We start from the raw sequence: 16,418 nt of genomic DNA, 5'->3' as shown, positions 1-16,418 counted from the left end.
TTTATAGGTTAATGGACATATGAAAATATATTAACCATATAGTAATGTAATTATGATAATTACTTTAAACTAACAAAACGATAGAAAACACATCTACTAATATAATTGTATTTTTTACTTTAAAATAACCTTTTGTAAAACGTATTTAAAAATTATGAACCAAAATGGAGATATGAATGCAAGGAGTTCTAAGAGTAAGGTTTGACTTTTTCTTATTATCTATCTTAGGGGTTCTTGACTTTTTTTATTATCTATCTTAGGGGTTCTTTACATTTTCCCAGTGTTCTCATTTTTTCAACAATAAGAATGAGTGTTCTGCAAGGAGGGGTTGGACACCTCTACTTCAGAAATTTTGTATTAGGAAAATCGAATCAATGTGAGGACGAAGGAGGCCAACAAGGTGGTAGTGGATCTTCCTCAGATTTACCTATTTTAGGATCAAAATGGCAAGCTGGTCTGAGGGGAAAATGTATTCCTGAAGCCCCTGAAAATCCAAAATTCTTCATTCCTCCAAGTGTCTAGATGACCATCGTAAGAGCATTAAAGGTCATGTGTTTCTTTGCAAATTTATTGGGGGTTGGCCTAAAAAGAAGGAATTGGAAAAGTGGATCCTGCTAAAATGGCAACCAAAGGGGAAATTGATTTAAGGATGGGTTTGAAGGGTTTCTTCCCTAAAACTTTTTTTAATTTGGAAGATAAGGCTATTGCTTTTGAGGGAGGACCTTGCTTCTACAATAATGAGGGTTTATACATTCGACATTGGGAAGAATGCTTCAACTCGGATAAATAGGAATTTCTATTGGCTCTAATGTGGGTAAGTTTGTATTCCCTACTTGTTGACTTTTGGATTCTTAAAACCTTGAAGAGCATTGGAAATGTTTTAGGCCATTTTGTTAAAATGTCAGAGGTGACTCGAAGTGGAAGAAATATTTCTTATTCCAATATCTACATTTACATGAATATTTCCAATCCCTTGCCGGAATCTATTGATCTTGACTACAAGGGTGAAATTTGGTCTCAACAATTAGATTATGAACTCGTATCTCTTCGATATCGATTTTGTCATGAACATTGTCATTTATTCCTAGATTGTCCAATCTAGAGAAGGGATCAAGAGAGTGCTAGGTCGATGGGAAATGAAGGTTTTAGAAAGGTTACATTGCGTCAGCGGAATTCTAGAACTAGAAACCAGTCAACGCAACCAACAATTGTAGCCAAAAATACTTTTTAACCTTTATAAGAAATGGAGAAAGATCCTAGAAGGGATGTCCCAAATGATGTCCCTATGCTAGAAAAAGCTCCATATTTGGCACAAGAGAAACCACCTCCGAAGAGGAAAACATCGAAGGGTGAAGCAGATGAAGGTGTCACAGATAATTTCTTTAATTCACCAAGGATTAAAGAGGTTGTTTAATTATCTAAGAAACATTCTAGTTCTCTCATAGAGGAAGAACGTGCTTTAGTTAGAATCCTCAATGACTAGGAAAATAAATATTTGGTCGAATTATCTTAAGGAACACCAGGAGCAGTATACAAAAGCATTCATAGAATGCAAAATGCGTCAAAGGTAGAATTCTCAAGAAGGACATGGGGTTCGCTCTATGCATGAATTAAAGGAGAAAGGTAAATATCTGTTGATTAAAGATCTCGTGAAAGACCCCAAGAGAAAGGGATGGGATTTGAAATGTGAATTATTGCAAGATGTTACGAAGGAGTTGGTTAACTAATATCAAACAATCATCACCTCTGATTTTTTATCTCCTTCTCAAAAATATTAAATATGAAAATTCTTTCATGGAATATAAGGGGCATAAACAGTAAAGGGAAACAACGAAATTTGAGAGACAAAATAAAGGAGAGGCCGAAAATGGTTATTTTCCAAGAAACTAAACTTGCTTGGCATAATATGTCTATTATTTGTGATAGTTGGAGAGGCTGTCGGTTCATGGCCATAGATGCTCAAGGAAGCTCGAGAGGGCTAACAATCTTGTGGAATGCCTTAGAAGTTGTTTTTCAGGACAGGTTAGTGAGCCCTCGAATCCTAACTGAGTGATTTCATTACCTTAGAACAAAGAATTTGGTAGTTTTGACAACTATATACAACCCTCAAATTTCTGGGGAAAAAATAAAAATTTGGACAAAATTTTGTGCCATCGGTGGGTATTCCCTAATTCTTTACGGATATTAGCTGGATATTTCAACCTCATAAATCCCCGGATGAGAAAAATGGGGGTTACGTAAGGTAGATCATGTCTCTGCCTTGTCTGGTGGTCTTATAAAATGATTGAAATTAGTGGACATTCCCATTATCAATGGTTTTTTTACCTAAAACAATAGGAAAGGTGGTCAAAATCAAATATAAATTCGTTTGGATCGCTTTTTTGTCTTGGAGCATGTGATGCACAAAGATATTTTGTCCAAGAACCTATTTTGCCTTGACTTGGGTCTAACCATTGGCCGATTAGATTGGAAATAGAGTTAAAGGGGGCACCCAAGAATCATCCATTTCGTTTGAAAGTTTCTGGCTACATGAGCCTGAATTCATAGACAAGATCAAAGGTTGGTGGGAGGCGATTAAGGTGACATGTAAGAATAAAAAGAATTCCTTTCAGTTTAAACTTAAAGCATTGAAATCTCAAATAAAATTATGGAATAAATAAGAATTTGGGAATATCTTTGAGGAGAAATTGAAACTAAAGGAAAATATGAAAGAGTTGCAATGAAATTCAATACTTGAAGGAAGGAATCCATCATTAGTTATTGAGGAAGGTTTGACATTACACAATCTAGAATAAATAATAAAGCAAGAAGAAATTATGTGGAGGCAAAAGTCGCTCATACATTGGTTGAAAGAGGGTGAACGTAACTCAAAATTTTTCCATAACTCCATGTTGCGATGACATCATAACAATCATATTTTTTTTTCTTATAATGTAATACAATGCTAGAAAGCTTCTCCATTTGGATATAAAGAAAGAATGGTTGATTATAACCATAACATTTTATCGAAAACTTCCTTCCAAAGATAATATCACATAAATATGATTCTCAAAAGTATCCCTAAACTCATTAACATAGAGAAAAACTTGGCTTTGATGTGGCCTATCTCCTTCCAAGAGGAAAAGTTAGTGATAATGGAGATGATGTGAAACAAATCGTCGACTCGATGGTTTCACTTCAGATTTTTATCAAGGGTGTTGGTCTTTTCTTGGACAGGAGATCCACGAGCTTGTAGAAGAATCTAGACAAACTCAATTGATGTGGGGGGCCTTAATGCTACCTTCATTACCTTAGCACTCAAATATGGAAATTCTAAACATCCCAGTGGGTTTCACCCTATAAACTTAGAATATTCTCTAGGAACCTCAATGTCTCTAATTTGATCATATTTTCTCTTGCAATTTCTTCGATTCCCTATGGTAATTCAATCTATATATATTTTAAAAAATTAATGAATTTTTTTTGTTAAGAAATATAACTTCAAAGAAATTTTTTATACTTTAAAAATAAATAATTTTTTTTACAATCATGGAGAAGAAACTGGACAATAGAAATTTTCTTTAAAAGAAAAGTTCGAAAAAAAATATGGAAATTCTAAATATCCCAGTGGGTTTCACCCTATAAACTTAGAATATTGTCTAGTAACCTCAATGTCTCTAATTTGATCATATTTTCTCTTGCAATTTCTTCGATTCCCTATGGTAATTCAATCTATATATATTTTTAAAAAATTAATGAATTTTTTTTGTTAAGAAATATAACTTCAAAGAATTTTTTTTATACTTTAAAAAGATTTTTTTTTTTACAATCATGGATAAGAAACTGGACAATAGACATTTTATTTAAAAGAAAAGTTCGAAAAAAACTTTAATACTAAAACCTTAAAAAGTCTTACTTATGTTATACAATAGACATTTTCATTAAAAGAAAAGTTTGAAAAAAACTTTAATACTAAAAGCTTAAAAAATCTTACTTATGTTATCCACAATATTATTTACCTATTCAAGAAATTTGTTAATAAAAAAAGTTTACTAACTAAAATCTAGCCCAAAAAATTTCACTACCCAAAAGGTAGATCCAAAAAAACTTGCTATGCATTTCAACCTTATCAACCCTCAAAGATAAGTCAAAAATAAACCCTACTCAACGAAAATCATCAAGCCAACCTAGCTATAAAATCCAGTAGCACTTAGCACTCTAGTTGTAATACAACAATTATTAAATCATGGCTCATGTATATCAACAATATAATCCCTGGCACATCAACCAACTCTACAATCAAATATGCTTAACATTGTCAAACTTAGTAGCTTCAGTAGTGTCAGGGTCCTTTATTATAGGGATCTTAGGCATTTCAACCTTTTTATTCATTTGAGGTCAATTTGTAAATGTCAGTCTTGATTTCACGAGTATTATGGTTTAAAGGGGTTTGTTTTGAATAAGAGGTCTAGTTTTGGATTGAGTGTCATGTAAATTTTTTAAGTCAAAAGGGTCTGTTTGCTAAAATCCAAAGTGTTATATCATGAAGGATCATCATTAAAAGGGTAATCATAAGTACCTAAAAATAATTTTGAACCTTTAGTAGAAATGGAGAAAGATCCTAGAATGGATGTCCCTATGCTAGAAAAAGCTCCATATTTGGCACAAGAGAAACCACCTTGGAAGAGGAAAACATCAAAGGGTGAAGTAGATGAAGATGTCACAGACAATTTCTTTGATTTTCCAAGGATCAAGGAGGTTGTTTAATTATTTAAGAAACATTCTGGTTCTCTCGCAGTGGAAGAACATGCTTTGGTTAGAATCCTCAATGACTAGGAAAATAAATATTTGGCTGAATTATCTTAAGGAACACCAGGAGTAGTATGTGAAAGCATTCATAGAATGGAAAATGCATCAAAGGCAGAATTCTCAAGAAGGACATGGGGTTCAATCTATGCATGAATTAAAGGAGTAAGGTAAATATCTGTTGATTAAAGATCCCGTGAAAGACCCCAAGAAAAAGGGATGGAATTTGAAATGTGAATTATTGCAAGATGTCATGAAGGAGTTAGTTAACTAATGTCAAACAATCGCCATGTTCAATTTTTTTATCTCATTCTCAAAAGCATTAAACATGAAAATTCTTTCATGGAATGAGGGGCATAAATAGTAAAGGGAAATGATGACATTTGAGAGACAAAATAAAGAAGGAGAGGTCAAAAAAGGTTATTTTCCAAGAAACTAAACTTGCTTGGCATAATTTGTCTATTATTGGTGATAGTTGGAGAGGTTGCCGGTTCATGGCCATAGATGCTCAAGGCAGTTCAAGAGGGCTAACAATCTTGTGGAATGCCTTAGAAGTTGTTTTTTAGGACAAGTTGGTGAACCCTCGAATCCTAACTGGGTGATTTCATTACCTTGGAACAAATAATTTGGTAGTTTTGACAACTATATATGACCCTCAAATTTCTAGGGAAAAAAATAAATATTTGGACAAAATTTTGTGTCATGAGTGGGTATTCCCTGATTCTTTATGGATATTAGGTGGATATTTCAACATCATAAATCCCCAAATGAGAAAAAAGGGGGGTTACATAAGCTAGATCTTGTCTCTGCCTCGTCTGGTGGTCTTATAAAACGGTTAAAATTAGTGGAAACTCCCATTATCAATGGTGTTTTTACCTAAAACAATAGAAAAGGTGGTAAAAATCAAATATAAAGTCATTTGGGTTGCTTTTTTGTCTTGGAGCATGTGATGCACAAAGATATTTTTGTCGAAGAACCTATTTTTCCTTGACTTGGGTCTAACCATTGGCCGATTAGATTGGAGATAGAATTAAAGGAGGAACCCAAGAATCACCCATTTTGTTTAAAAGTTTCTGGCTACGTGAGCCTGAAATCATAAACAAGATCAAAGGTTGGTGGGAGGTGCTTAAGGTGACATGTAAGAATAAAAGGAATTCCTTTCAATTTAAATTTAGAGCATTGAAATCTCAAATAAAATTATGGAAATAAATAAGAATTTCGGAATATCTTTGAGGACAAACTGAAAGTGAAGGAAAAGATGAAAGAGTTGCAACAACATCTAATACTTGAAGGAAGGAATCCTTCATTAGTTATTGAGGAAGGTTTGACTTTACACAATCTAGAATAAATAAGAAAGTAAGAAGAAATTATGTGGAGGCAAAAGTCACGCATACATTGGTTGAAAGAGGGTGAATGTAACTCAAATTCTTTCCATAACTCCATGTTGTGATGACATCATAAAAATCATATTTTTTTTTTCTTATAACATAATACAATGCTAGAAAGCTTCTCCATTTGGATATATAGTAAGACTGGTTTATTATAACCATAACATTTTATAGAAACCTTCCTTCCACAGATAATCTCACATAAATATGATTTTCAAAAGTATCCCTAAACTCATCAACATAGAGCAGAACTTGGTATTGATGTAGCATATCTCCTTCCAAGAGGAAGAGTTAGTGATAATGGAAATGATGTGAAACAAATTGTCGAGACTTGATGGTTTCACTTCAGATGTTTATCAATTGTGTTGGCCTTTTCTTGGATAGGAGATCCACAAGCTTGTAGAAGAATCAAGAAAAACTCAATTGATGTGGGGGGGATTTAATGCTATCTTCAATACCTTAGCACTCAAATATGGAAATTATAAATATCCCAGTGGTTTTCACTTTATAGCATTAGAATATTCTCTAGGAACCTCAATCTCTCTAATTTGATCATATTTTCTCTTGCAATTTCTTTGATTCCCCATGGTAATTCAATCTATACATATTTTTAAAAAATTAATGAATTTTTTTTGTTAAGAAATATAATTTCGAAGCAATTTTTTTATACTTTAAAAAGAAATTAAAATTTTTTACAATCATGGAGAAGAAACTTCACAATAGACATTTTCATTAAAAGAAAAGTTTGAAAAAATCTATAATACTAAAACCTTAAAAAATCTTACTTATGTTATCCACAATATTATTTACCTATTCAAGAAATTTGTTACTCAAAAAGTTTACCATCTAAAATCTAGCCCAAAAAATTTCACTGCCCAAAAGGTAGATCCAAAAAAACTTGCTATCCATTTCAACCTTATCAACCCTCAAAGATAAGTAAAAAATAAACCTTACTCAACAAAAATCATCAAGCCAACTCTAGCTATACAATCCAGTAGCACTTAACACTCTAGCTGTAATACAACAAGTATTAAATCATGGCTCATATATATCAACAATATAATCCCTGGCACATCAACCAAGTCTACAATAAAATATGCTTAACACTATCAAACTTAGTAGCTTCAGTAGTGTCAGGGTCCTATATTATAGGTGTTATGAAACAAGCTCAAGAAAAGATAGAAAAGATAGATCAACGCCTTAGAATTCAGCCTCTTCGAGGGGGCAACCTCCTTTACATTACATAAATGAACAATTCTTGGATGATACAAATGAAAAGTCCTCCTTTCCATATATAGGAGTCTAAGGGGTCATAACATAATCAGAGCCGACATAACAATAATAATGTAAGGGCACAATAATAACAATAGTGGGCTTCTATGGGGCACAATAGTAATAATATGGGCACTACATGGGTACATCAATATAATAAGTGGGTTATACTAATAACAATAAGGGGTTACACTAGTAATATAGGGGCCTAACATGCCCCTCTCCTTCAAAGAGCGTTGTCCTCAACGCTTGAGTAGTTGTTGATGCTTCTGTATAAAATTCCTATCCTCCCATATGGAATATTCAACAGGTAAGTTCTTCCACTTGATGAGATACTTTGAAATTGATCGATTTCGTAGCTGTCGGGTTCTTGTTTCTGTGACTACTCCAGGTTCCAATATGATTTTTCCTTCCTCTTCAATTTCTGGCAATATTGTTTGAATTGGGATCTTTTGCAACTTTTGAATAAGTGGCCATACTTCTTCGTCCTTCTTCCATTCATCCTTTGCTTCGTTTATCCAATCTGTTTGGATAATATAAATAGCACAAAACAATGCTTCCACATCCTCATCCTTGAAGAGTCTTCCCATTCGGTAAGGTCGCCATTTTTTAAGTGCATGTAGTATTGCCAACATTTCCTTTTCATAAATAGCTTGCTTGAGACGTAGCAGTAAAAATACCCAATCACCTACATCAAAACATTTTTCACTACGATGTTGATCTTGCTGTTGTTCCATTTGATTTTGCACCGAAGTGGCATTATCCTTTAAAAGTTGGAGAACTTGTTGTTGATGCTCGATGTGATCTTTCACTGCTTGAACCTTTTTCTTCTTGATATGTCCTTCTATCTCTAGAGTTTGAGGAGTGGTAATTTCTTCCAATCCTTTACAAGATATGGTCGGATTCATTTCTTGATGCTTGATGTGATCTTTCACTTCTTGAACATTTTTCTTCTTGATATGTCCTTCTATCTTGATAGTTTGACGAGTGGTAATTTCGAACAATGAATTACAAGATATGGTTGGATTCATTTCTTCATTCTCGATGTGATCTTTCACTTATTGCACCTTTTTCTTCTTGATATGTCCTTCTATCTTGAGAGTTTGAGGAGTGGTAATTCTTGCCAATGCTTTACAAGATATGGTCTGATTCATTTCTTCTTTCTCTGGGGTGGGGTCCTGGCGTATATCTTCTTCTTTTGATGTTTCTTGATCCTTTTCTTCCTCCTCTTCATATTCTATGTAAAATAACTTCTTCTCAGCACACTTATGACCTTTAGTGCATTTGCTATCACAATTGTAACAAAGCCCTTTTTCTCTTTTTTCTTCCAATTGTTGTGGTGTAACCCTTGTAGGTTGTCGAAGGCTAGGAGAAACAACACTTCCATATTTATAGTTGTGAGGGGTACGCTTCCTGGTTTCCATAATTTTTCTTTCCACTATGTCACAAAGCCCTTTTACTCTTTCCAATTGTTGTGGTGTTGCTCTTTGTATCCTCATAATGTGCTATCATTTCCTCCGTGAAAATTGACCACGTAACAAGTTGTTTACGAGAACAAAGCCCTTTGTACCATAAAAATTGATCTGGTTCTAAATATGAACATGCAATACATACCTTTTGTAACAGTTGTACACCATGTAGATCAAAATATTGCTCCATCTGAAGTATCCAATTTACCAGATCCTTGCCATCAAACTTCCTCATCTTGCTTTTTCTTGATTTTAGGAGCTCGACCTTGAAACGACTGTAACTTTGTACTTTCGGATCTTTAAGTTCTGAAATTGCGACCTATAGTAGCCCTCTGTGTCCTCTTTCAAATGCCACCAGTCTGATCCAAATCGGATTCTCCAAGGAGGAGTTATGTGAAATCTCCCACAGTGACTTGCTTATAGACTAGTTCAGTAGAGCGAACTTGTACGACGTGCCACGAGTCACTGTTTTGACCTTTGGATCTGAAACATGCATACAAGAAACTGCAGTCCGTCCTCTTTCTATACCTTCTTACAAAATTTCAATCCGATCCCCAAAGAGAATATTATGATGATTTTCCCCAGGTCACCTGTTTTGAATGTAATTCAGGAGTCTGCAAAAAGACCAACTTCCTCAGATCATATCTCCGTACATATCGTGCAAAAAGCTCTAAAATTCGTACCCAAGGTTTAGCGTGATTTCTTCTCAAATGGGTTTTTTTTGCGACTTCTGAAATGTCACAGAAAATACGTTATAGCGAAAATGCCACGACGACCTGTTTGGAGTAGCGAAACCCTAGAATCCAAAGCTCTGATACCAAATGTTATGAAACCAGCTCAAGAAAAGATAGAAAAGATAGATCAACGCCTTAGAATTCAGCCTCTTCGAGGGGGAAACCTCCTTTACATTACATAACTGAACAATTCTTGGATGATACAAATGAAAAGTCCTCCTTTCTATATATAGGAGTCTAAGGGGTCATAACATAATCAGAGCCGACATAACAATAATAATGTAAGGGCACAATAATAACAATAGTGGGCTTCTATGGGGCACAATAGTAACAATATGGGCACTACATGGGTACATCAATATAATAAGTGGGTTATACTAATAACAATAAGGGGTTACACTAGTAGTATAGGGGCCTATCAATAGGGATCTTAGTCGCTTCATTCTTTTTATTCATTTGAGGTCAATTTGTAAATGTCAATCTTGATTTCATGAGTATTATGGTTTAAAGGGGTTTGTTCTGAATAAGAGGTCTAGTTTTAGATTGAGTGTCATGTTTTTTAAGTCAAAAGGGTCTATTTGCTAAAATCCAAAGTGTTATATCATGAAAGGTCATCATTAAAAGGGTAATCATAAGGGGTCATTGGTCACCATGAAAGAGTGTTAAAAGGCCATGTCATGACATATTTTGGTCATCATGAGTTAGTTAGTTGAGTTATGTTAGTTATGGCAATCAATTATCGCTAGTCATGTCATGTTGCCATTAATTATATAAAAAACACCACTTATCCATATTTCACTTCTAGAAGTGGGTTATCATTACTTCAAAAGAAGATTGTTGAAGACCCTTTTCACTTTCATTTTAGCCATTCAAAGCTAACCCATGCATCAAAACATTTTGGAGGATGAGAAGAGGAACACTCCTATTTTCCATTGGGAGTTTCTATGAAAATTGGAAGCTGCTGCGTAACTAAGAATTGTTGAACATTTCAAGAAATCGTTGAGCCAGTCATGAGTAAGGGTTTCTCGTGTTTCTATAAGATTTTTTATGTTGTATGTGCCCTAGTTCATCTTTTCAAACTGATTAGAGGCCTTCAGATTCCCTCCAACCATCCCAAGCTACGACTACTGTGTGTTTTTCTACCCAAGTTGTTGCGCAAAGCTCTTGCTACCTCCCATTGTGCATAAAGCCTATTCTTCTACTGCATTCAGTATTGTTGTGAGCCATACACACCTCTTTATTAAATTTCAGTTGAATAACACTGAATAAATCCTTGTTGCTTCTTCCCAAAAAAACCCTACCTTTTGAAACCACTATAATTTATTTTGAAGAAGTATTGTAAGTCTGCACATACAACCATGGACACTATAGAGATGAAAATGGAGGTAATAAGATATGAACCCCAAGATGTTAGTCTAATGAACTCTAACCCTGCCATCAAGGTGTCATTTGAACAAGCTGGGTGTATTTATTTTTGTGAGAAGATTCAGAGCCAGGGCCACCACTTCCAGCTCACCAAAAAATTTGCACTGAATTTCAAGGGGAAGGAGGTTAAGGTTGGAAATTTGGAGTTTGTTGTCTCTAAGCAATCAATAGTTGTTGCCACTGATATCCCTTTACATGGTGAAGAGTGGTTTAAAGGCATGGAGTTGGATTTAGCTCATTTTAAAGACTTTTTGAAGCCACAATACAAGGAGGGGTATGGGTCCATTATCCCAAGGAGTTATCTACTGGACCACTATAGTAAGTTATTGAAAGTGATTCAAAGGTATTTTACATGTGAAGGGAGGTTCAACAAAATCTATCAATACCACATTAGACTTTTGATGCATTTTACAAGCAAGAAAGCCTTGAATTTTCCTTACTATTTTTTTAGGAGTCTCAACAAAATGGCTAACAAATTTCAAGCAAGGGGGAGTCATATTGAGCCTAGCTTATTCCATTTTTCATTGATTAAATTTTTGGTGCTAAAATAACTTGACAAGAGGGAGCAATCATGGAAATAATTCTTAATATATTTAGGGTGGATGACTCATTCCTCTGATAGGCTAAATAGTGAGAGAGACACCCCATCAGTTGCAACCAAAGAAGCCTCATCTACAACAACTGGCTCAGTGAAAAATATTTTGATTGAGGAGAAATTAGTGGACAAGAGAAGTGCCAAGAAGCTTCACTTTTCACCCGAGATAGAACAAATGGCTAGGAGACCAAGAACAAGAGCTTCAACCAAGATATTTCTTGTAGACCCTACACCTAGTCAAACCATAGAGATAACAAAGAGTGCACCTGAAGGAGTGGAAGCTGATGAAAAGGATCAAAGAATCAGGGAGCTACAAGATCAACTTGGTAAGGCACATCTAATGATAGCACAACTGCAGCAAGAAAACAAAGATCTCAAGAGGAAATCCTTACAAGAATCTACTAAGCCCAGTAAGGAAGAACCATCAAAGAGAGCTTTGGTACCTACTATTAAAGACAAAGGAAAACATATAGAAGACATAGAATATGTGCAGGAGATAACAGTTGAGCAGTCTAGAGGACCTAAAACTAGGTCTGCTATTAGGAAAATTGAGATGCAGGTGAAAAAAGTTATTCAATGAGAACAAAGGATCGCTAAAGTATAGGATGAGAAAAATGAGTTCAATAGGCTGATGGAACAAATAAAGGAAGTTCAACAAAAAGTAGATTGGAACATAGAGAAAGATCAAAGGGGTAAGATGAGGTTATTTAATCAATTGAGAATTGTTGAACCCGTCCTCCAAAATCCAAACATAAGTTTAAGTGGACCTTGCCTCTACATAGGCAAGTAAGAAATATTTATACACAGAATTTGGTCTTAAAGAGGAGACTCAGACAAGTAAAAAGACACCTGACTAAGGCTAGAATGTTTAGAAGGAGGAGGAAGAGGGTAAATTTAGACATACTTGCAAAAGAAAAAAATAATTAAAGTTCATCAAGTGGATGCCCAACGTTCTTAATTTTATCTTTTTGCCTATAAAACTTACACATGTTAGTGTTAGGTCCCTATACTACTAGTGTAACCCCTTATTGTTATTACTACAACCCCCTTATTATATTGTTGTTCCCATATAGTCCCCATATTGTTATTATTGTTCCCCATAGAAGCCCACTATTGTTATTATTGTGCCCTTACATTATTTTTGTTATGTCAGCTCTGATTATATTATGACCCCTTAGACTCCCATATATAGAAAGGAGGTCTTGTCATTTGTATCATCCAAGAATTGTTCATTTGTGTAATGTAAAGGTGGTTAACCCCTTGAAGAGGCTTATTTCTAAGGCGTTTATCTATCTTTTCTATCTTTTTGTGAGATGGTTTCATAACATTTGGTATCAAAGCTTTGGATTCTAGAGTCTCGCTACTCCAAACAGGTCATCATGGAATTTTCACTATAACATTTTTTCTACAATATTTCAAAAGCTAAAAACAACTTCCATTTGAGATGACATCGCGCTGAACCTCGGGTCCGAATTTTATATATTTTCGCGCTATATTTTCGGAGATATGATCTGAGGAAGTTAGTGTTTTTGCAAGATCCAAAATTCTATCTCAAATAGGTAATCATGGAATTTTAGCTATAATTGTTTTCTACAAAGTTTCAGACTCTGAAATTAAAACCCATTTGATATAAAAACTTGGTGAAGCTTGGACCTGAATTTCAGATCTTGTTTTATTATATTTTCTGAGATACAGGCCCAGAAAGTTAGGGTTTTTGCAGGCTCCCAAATTACATCCCAAATAGGTGACCTTGGGAAAATCATCATAACTCTCTCTCTAAGCATCTGATTCAAATTTCATAAAATGTGACAGAAAGAAGACCATGGTAGTTTGTTTGGTATCATTTTCAGAACCTAAGGTTGAAACAGTGACACTTGGAACTTTATACAACTTCGCTCTACTGAACCAGTCTATAATTAGGTCATCATGGGAGATTTGACATAAATCTTCCTTGCAGAATCCATTATTGATCAGACTTGCGGGGTTAGAAAGAGGACTTAGAGGGCTACTCTAGGACACAATTTCAGAACTTTGAGATCTAAAATTACAGAGTTACAGTTGTTTCAACATCAAGCTCCTAAAATCAAGAAAAGGTGATATGAGGAAGTTTGATGGCAAGGATTCGTTGAAAAGGACACTACAGATGGAGAAATATATTGATCTACATGAGGTGCAACTGTTACAAAAGGTACGTATTGCATATTTATATTTAGAACCAAATCAATTTTTATGGTATAAATGGCTTTGTTCTCATAAACCACTTGTGACGTGGTCAATCTTCACCGAGGAAATGATAACACATTATGAGGATACAAAGAGAAACACCTTCTTTAGCCAATTGATAAATCTCAAACAAAAGGGTTCAATGGAGGAGCACATTAAGGACTTCAAAAAGTTGAATATAAGGGTAAATAATATTCCAGAGAAGCAAAGGATTGATGTCTTCATCGGGACTTTAAAAGATAAAATTCAACATGAGGTTTGTCTTTAGGAACCTTATTCATTGGAGAAGGCATTTAGGTTGGCAAGAAAAATTGAAAGCGAAATTATGGAAACAAGGAATCCCACCACTCACGACTATAATTATGGAAGTTTTTTTTCTCCTAGCCTTCCACAACCTTCAAGGTTTACACCACAACAATTGGAAGAAAAATATGAAAAAGGGCTTTGTTATAATTGTGATAGAAAATACACTAAAGGTCATAAGTGTGCTCAGAAGAAATTATTTTACATAGATTATGAAGAGGAGGAAGAAAAGGATCAAGAAACATAAAAAGAAGAGGATATATACTAGGAACCAACCCTAGAGAAAGAAGAAATGAATCCGACCATATCTTGTAAAGTATTGGCAAGAATTACCACTCCTCAAACTCTCAAGATAGAAGGACATATCGAGAAGAAAAAGGTTCAAGAAGTGAAATATCACATCGAGAAAGAAGAAATGAATCCAACCATATCTTGTAATGCATTGGCCGGAATTACCACTCCTCAAACTATCAAGATAGAAGGACATATCAAGAAGAAAAATGTTCAAGAAGTGAAAGATCACATTGAGCACCAAGAAATGAATCTGACCATATCTTGTAATGCATTGGAAGAAATTACCACTCCTCAAACTCTCAAGATAGAAGGAAATATCAAGAAGAAAAAGATTCAAGCAGTGAAAGATCACATCAAGCATCAACAACAAGTTCTCCAACGTTTAAAGGATAATGCCACTTTGGTGCATAAGTAAATGAAACAACAGGTAGATCAACATTGTAGTGAAAGAAGTTTTGATGTAGGCAATTGGGTATTTTTACGGCTACATCTCAAGCAAGCTATTTATGAAAAGGAAATGTTGGAAATACTACATGCACTTAAGAAATGGCGACCTTACCTAATGGGAAGAAACTTCAAGGAAAAATGGATCATGATATTCTTAAATACTTTTTAGAACAAAGATTATCTTTAGAGGAATAGAAAAAATGGGTCACAAATATGTTGGTTTATGACTTTCAAATCATATACAAAAAGGGGAAGAAAAATGTTGTTGCAAATGCACTCCCAAGAAAGGATGAGGATGTGGAAGCATTATTTTGTGCTATTTCTATTATCCAACTAGATTGGATAAACGAAGCAAAGGGATGAATGGAAGAAGGATGAAGAAGTGTGGTCACTCATTCAAAAGTTGTAGAAGACCCTAGTTCAAACAATATTTCTAGAACTTGATGAGGAAGGAAAAATCATATTGGAACCTAGAGCAGTCACAGAAACAAGAACCCGACAGCTACGAAATTGATCAACTTTAGACTATCTCATAAAGTGGAAGAACTTACCCACTGAAGATTCCACATGGGAAGACAAGAATTTTACGCAAAAGCATCAAGCACTACTTAAGCGTTGAGTACAACTCTTTTTGAAGGAGAGGGGCACGTTAGGTCCCTATACTACTAGTGTAACCCCTTATTGTTATTACTACAACCCCCTTATTATATTGTTGTGCCCATGTAGTCCCCATATTATTATTATTGTGTCCCACAGAAGCCCACTATTATTATTATTGTGCCCTTACATTATTATTGTTATGTCGGCTCTGATTATATTATGACCCCTTAGACTCCTATATATAGGAAGGAGGTCTTGTCATTTGTATCATCCAAGAATTGTTCATTTTTGTAATGTAAAGGAGGTTTCCCCCTCGAAGAGGCTTACTTCTAAGGTATTTATCTATCTTTTCTATCTTTTTGTGAGCTATTTTCATAACATCTAGCTTTTTGATGATGAATATAGAAATGCAGCAGGACATGGTGTGCATTGGTCATGATTCCCGATTTTGATAAAGTAGGTGCAATTTTGAGGTTTGGATAGTTTTATGGGATGTTATAAGGTTATTAGAGTTAGTGGGTGTTGCCTTAAAGCAGTCTGGTTTAGGAAAAATCACCACTTGGTCAGAGTGTTGGAGATGTTGTAGGTGCTGTGCAAGTTTGTTGTGAATTTGATAACAAAAGGGAGATAGTGCTTCAGAGGCATGCTTTTAGTTTTGAAGTTGTTTCATGATTTTATAAGCTTCTTGTGGATACTTCAATATAACCCATTGTCTTCATCCTTTCATAGATAGACTAGAGGTATGCACAACTTGGATTGCTTCTCAAGTTGTAGTGAAGCTAGAGATTCATAGCAGATTTGCTACATTTTTGACACAATGCACATTTTGACTTGCCATTTTGAGGATTTGGTTGCTAAAATTTGTTTTGATCATGCAATTAGG

Source organism: Pinus tabuliformis, chromosome 2_2 (genome assembly GCF_031772625.1).
Source record: "Pinus tabuliformis cultivar Carrire ecotype Pingquan chromosome 2_2, CPIR1, whole genome shotgun sequence".
In the NCBI taxonomy this organism is placed as follows: Eukaryota; Viridiplantae; Streptophyta; class Pinopsida; order Pinales; family Pinaceae; genus Pinus; species Pinus tabuliformis.
The sequence above is the reverse complement of the archived record's forward strand: the minus strand, read 5'-3'. Positions refer to the sequence as shown.